The 6,117-nt window shown below is 40.1% G+C and overlaps 1 protein-coding gene across 16 annotated transcripts in view; it reads left to right on the forward strand.

The window, feature by feature from the left end:
* PPFIBP1 (PPFIA binding protein 1) overlaps positions 1-6,117 on the forward strand; it is a 180,513-nt gene that overhangs the window by 68,889 nt on the left and 105,507 nt on the right. The window lies entirely within an intron of this gene.

Raw genomic sequence — 6,117 nt, forward strand, 5'->3', positions numbered from 1 at the left:
CTTAATGGAAAAAATTTCATTTCTCTCGAAGACTGTAAAAGGCACCTGGAACAATTCTTTGCTCAAAAAGATAAAAAGTTTTGGGAAGATGGAATTATGGAGTTGCCTGAAAAATGGCAGAAGGTAGTGGAACAAAAGGATGAATACGTTATTCACTAAAGTTCTTGGTGGGACTTCCCTGGTGGCGCAGCGGTTAAGAATCCGCCTGCCAATGCAGGGGACGCGGGTTCAGTCCCTAGTCTGGGAAGATCCCACATGCTACGGAGCAACTAAGCCTGTGAGCCACAACTACTGAGCCTGCGCTCTAGAGCCCGCGTGCCACAACTACTGCGCCCGAGTACCTAGAGCCCGTGCCCTGCAACAAGGGAAGCCACCGCAGTGAGAAGACTGCGCACCGCAACAAAGAGTAGCCCCTGCTCACCGCAACTAGAGAAAGCCCTAGCGCAGCAACAAAGACCCAATGCAACCAAAACTAACTAACTAACTAACTAGATAAAATTTAAAAAAAAATTTTTTTAAACCCTCTATTCTACAAAAAATAAATAAATAATAAAGTTTTTAGTGAAAATGAAAAATGTGTCTTTTATTTTGACTTAAAAACCGAAGGCACTTTTTGGCCAACCCGAAAGCATCACATTTTAAAGATCAAATGGAAAGCCCAGAGAGCTTAAGCAGCTTCCCCAGGATCCACTGCAAATAAGCAGTGGACCTGCGATTTGAAGCCAGGAAGTTTTATTTAAGAACTTGGGTTTTGAACCTGGGGTTAAAGCATAGGATTCAGAGAGTCTCTGAACTTTCTGAATTGTTTGCAAAGTGTTTAGTATATATGAATGTGTGCATTTGTTCTAGAGCTTTAATCATATAAAAGGCATGCTCCATAAAAGGTTAATAAGGACTATGGTAGCACCCTCTTCTCTCAAAAGTCCCTCAGGACGTTCAGTGCATTATATGGTGACTTTGGCTTATGCTACTTCTTAGGTTGAAAGAAGCAGAACAATCTAGCACCACTCAAAATAAAAGGAAGTGTCAAAACAATTTGTAGGAATTGTTAGTATTGTAAGTGGCAAACTGTTCTTGATTTGTGAGAAACATAGAAAATGCCCAAGAAGTTCTTTTGAAAGTAAACATGAGATATCCAGGCCTTGAAAACTGTGGATAGTTTGAGGGCAGAGACCCTGGCTCTGCATAGGGCAAGATTACTCTTACAAAAGCTAAATAAACTCCTGAAATTTGAAATGTTTTTTTAAAAGTGCCTAGATGCTAATCTTCTTTCAACTGCACCAATTTGTCTTTTTACAGTTAGAGGGACTTAGGGGATGAATATTTATTAACCTATGAGACTGAAAATTCCTTAAACCGGGTGGTAAATCCAAAGGCAGGTGCCGGGATGAATGAATCCAGATTAAAGAATTGCCCAGTTTATACCGCTTGAGAAATCAGATTAATACCTAAGTTTTGTTTAGAGTAAAAATTTTAATGCTTTAAATATGTACATCTTTAAGACGTTACTATCACACAAGAATAGCAAATACAATGTTTTAGTAACAGATCTGGATTCCCTACTTACTGGAGTTTTTCTTAACATTTTCCCCATCTTTGTTTTCTCGTTTTCTCTCTATTTTGTGTTTTTTCCTTGGACTGTTTCGAAGGGCTTAATATACAGTCCCCATTCAGACTTGTCCAACTGTTAAAAAATATCTTTTGTGGTAGTTTTGTCGATTTGAAGGATTCAGTAAGGATGGTAAATAGCAATTGGTTTGTCATGTCTCTTTAGTCTCTTTTTTGAACTATCTTGTCTCCCTGCTTTTTTTTGTTTTCTCTTGTTTTTCATTTCATGATATTAACATGTTTGGAAAGTCTAAGATAGTTGTCTAGAAGTATGTCTTTCAATCTGGGTTCATCCATTGGTTTCCTAATGATTAGATTTAGATTAAACATTGCTAACAAGAATACACTGCTTCTCTTTAGAAGGTACAGGATGGTGGTTAGGCTAAGTTTAATCATTGGATTAAGTTGGTGTTCACTGGACCTCTCCATTGTAAAGGTACCTCATCCCCTTAATCACTAATAAGTCATCTGTGGGGTAATTCTTGGGGACCACGTGCATATCTTGTTCCTCGACAGTCAGTTTTTCACCCAGTGGTTTTCGCGTTCATCTCTGATCCTATGTGAATCAGTCACTCTGTTGGTGGTTGCAATATGGTACCAACTAAATTTTTGAAAGTCACTTTACTGGAGAAAAATTCTCCTTCTCATTCCCATCCCTATTTGGGAAAAATCTAGGCCCCAAAGACAGATGGCAGAGGAGTTGATGAAAGGGAAGCTTGTAAGCAACTATCCAAAAATATATTAATACTTTAAATGTCTGAAGTGTTTTCTTTGTGAGTGGGTGTGTAGGAAAGTTCTAGGAGAGAGAGAGAGAGAGAGTGTCTTTTAGTTTCGGGGATTTGCCCTTAAAATAATAAATCCTTAAGATTTATTAAGGATTTATGATGCAGATGAGGAAAGACAAAGTAAATTGCCATTCTGATTTCCTTCTAGACTGAGAGAATTCAATAATAATGAGACGAATTTTCCATTCAACCCAGCCACAATCTGAAAAGATATTGATGTTTGCCCTCCCATATGAAAACACTCAGTGGTTCTTTATAAAGCATGTTCGATTGAAATCAAAGGGGCATCAAAACCATGAAATTCCTGTGACAGGTGGGATAGTAAACAGAAATTGTTTAGTGGGGGGGGGGGTTCTTGATCTAGGCTTATAATTCTTTTAAGGTTTATCCTAAGGCTTTTATACCTGCCTCGCTCATGACTGACTCACTCAGTGACTCAGTGTTATCTGATGAGGGTCTTGTTTCACGTTTCAAAGCAGAGTGTTGTTCTCTTTGTGGTGGTAGTAAGGGGTAGCAGGAAAAGATTGACTCTGGGAAGTGCAATTGAAAACCCCCCCAATCCATCTTGAGATTAGAGAGTACCCTGCATGGAATATCAGTTCTCCTGCTTGCAATTCATAATGAAAAGACCTATTTTTGAAGCATGTAACTATCCCTCCTGCCTAAACAAAACTATTCTTAACTATAGGGGTAATTATCAGCACTCTCTATGAATTTATTTATAGTTTGCTTTATTTTTCTTTTCATTGTTTTGTAAGAGGATCTTGGACACTATTTTTGTGACCAGGTAGACCTTGGGCCCCTGCATCCTTTTGAGCCATGAATTTTCACATGATGTTCTTTAAGTCTGGAAAAATGACTTGCCCATATTTTGCTGGTATAGTATGATCACACACTGTTTTCTCTCATTGAGATCTTGCTGAGTGAGAAATTGGTGTGGCATGAGATGGTCTGTAAAATTTACATTAACCTATCCCAATTCTGTGTTTGGAGACAGCTGAATACTCCTTGCATTTGTTTGATAATTTCTTACCCTGCATGCTGGCTTATATGATGGTGTTGTTATAGATTCCAGAATATGAATATTTAAGGCAAAACCTCACTAATTCAGGCATCGGAACTTTATGGGTCTCAAGGTTGAGCAATTCACTTGAAGGAATTAGATTGGCATGTACCCGGCAAGAGCAGTCATTCTCCTAGAATCCTGAGGTTTCTGCAAAGCTAGAGTCTCTCATGGCCACGTCCAGTTTGCTGTCAGTCCACTTAGTGTGTAGTGGCCTCCACCAGCCCTTTGGACACGACACAGAGCAGAGAACCTGGTCCTAGGCTGGCATGTAGCTAAGAGCTTCATAGCATATTTGACGCTGTAATAAATGGGGAGGTACTGAAATAGTTCCTATTTTTAAACACTTTGACTCACTTTCTAAGATGTAGCACAACAACCCCAAGAAGTATTTAGCATTCCAATTCTTTATAAAGAATATTTATTACAAAGGCTTGTAAAGTGCATTGCTTAAATCGCAGAGGTGGCTTCATACTTGTCAAACAGGTTTATACAACACTGAAAAATAAACACAAATATGTCAGAAATCTTACAAATGAACAGGGCTTCTTATTCAGTGTGGGCAATCTTAACGTGAGTTTTGGGGTGAGTTTTTCTTAGAGGTTGACTTAATTACTAGAGAAAGAATTGAGCAAGCAACAAGACTGGTTACAAGCGCCGTGACGGTAGGAGATGTCATCTTTCTTTTAGGCGTATCATGGTGTCTGGTTAAAGCAACAGTAAGACTCCATGTATATTTGTTGAATTAAATTTTCAAATTAGTTGCTAAATTCCTCTGGTCTTAGGTTTCTCAATCAAGGTCAAGCCACCTCACTTGACTTTTCACAGATTGCCATTTTCTCTTCTTCCTGTCTGCCCCCCTAACTCTCCTTTCCTGCTCTCAGTCACTCCGCTGGCCAGTGACTTTTGACTTAAGGAATAGCAACTCTAAGCTGTTGTATTTCATTTTTAAAGAAAATTATGTAGGAAAAAAGAGAAATGGGACATATTCAAATCATTAAAAAGATTATATAGAGACAGATCACTCTGTATCAGACACTGTGTTAAGATCTTGCAGTGAAAAGGAACCGAGGCCTGGTGCTTGCCCTCAAGAGGTCGGAGTCTGTAGGTAAAATAGTCATATCAAGAGAGCTGAAAAGTACAAGTCGTGGTGTGAGGGTAGGGACAGGGAGACAGCTTAAGTAAAGTTGACCATGTCAACTGGAAGAATCAGTCTTGGCCTCATAGCAGCCCTAGAGCAGGCTCTTTAAGGATGAGTGCCCCAGGCAATGTGGACTTGAGAAGGCACTGGGGGAATTCTCCAGGGAATGGGGAGAAGGTAATTCCTACGTGTGTGTATTGGCTCTTATGAGACGCAAGACCGTTGTTCTGTTGGGGGATTTGGAGAGTATAGATTAAAAGAAGAGCTGGGAGAAGAAAAGGGCAGGCACCGTGAATGCTAGTAGATGTGGTGGATGTGCCATGGCTTGGGAAGGAGGGGCAAAGGTTGCATCTGGAAGGAGGTGAATGAAAGTCATGGAACGGGTAGGGTAATGGGACTCAAAGTCTTGGTGAAGTCAAAGAGCAGCTGAAGGTGGCGGAGGGCATTCACGTGAGCTAGTTGAATGGGAAATATTCTCAGAGAGGTGGATAAAGTGAGGAGTCTGGCTGTGCAGAGATTCGGGGTGTGAGCATATACTGCTAAGAAGGCCCTGCTCTTTGATTCCTTCCTCCCCATGGTGCTGTCTTTCCTGGGACAATATCCTCCCCAGCGTCTCTCATGTATAACCAGCCAGCCAGGATCGCACACCTGAACTCCATGCCAGTTTCTAAAGTCCACCACCTGAAACTAACCGCATCTGTGACTCAAGCAACCTCCCCATGTTGAATTGATTATTGTTTAGTAGTCGGTATGGACCATGTACACACTATTGTATTACCAGCCATAACCCTTTATAGTCATATGTTTACATGGCTTTATCTCTTAAATAATAAGCCAGCTGGAGCTCAAAGATTGAATTTGGTGTTGCTTTGTTTTTTTGTAAGCTAGAAAATTATCTTGTGCTCCTATGTGCTAAATTTTGTGGAAGGAAGGAAAAAAGAGAGGAAGGAAGAGATAAAGAAATTTAAAATTGTGGAAAGGAAGGAATTTGAAACCAAAGAATCATATGAACTCTGAAGGTCCTATAGGGTGGTAGCAAAAGCTGAAGGAGGGCTCTTGAGTCAACCTGAGGGTGAATAAGGAGGATGGTGGTGGTACCCAGGAGGTGAGGTGATAACAATGATAGGGGCTAAAAGTGTGACTACAGCCTTCCTCAAAGACGTTGACATTTATTGGAAAGTTTAGTGACCACTGTAAAGGAATTTCAGAGGGCACAGTGGGGAATGGACTGGGAGGGAACTTGGTTGAGTCAAGATCTGCTGAAACCCATAACTTTTTGTAAATATTGCTTCTGTGTGGGAAATATTTCAATGAGAATTGACTCTTAAAGTCTCACTCTTGGATGTTCCTTGGATCAGGGCTTCTGGGGATATCCTCAGGAGAATGAATAATAGCAATAACATTAGTAATGATATTATTCAAGTGCTTGCATTATCTCATTAATTCTCACAACAACCTTATGAAGTCTGTATTATTACCTTCCCCGTCTTATGAATAAGGAAAGTTAGGCATTCCCAATC

The sequence above is a fragment of the Kogia breviceps genome, chromosome 12 (assembly GCF_026419965.1).
Source record: "Kogia breviceps isolate mKogBre1 chromosome 12, mKogBre1 haplotype 1, whole genome shotgun sequence".
Lineage (NCBI taxonomy): Eukaryota > Metazoa > Chordata > Mammalia > Artiodactyla > Physeteridae > Kogia > Kogia breviceps.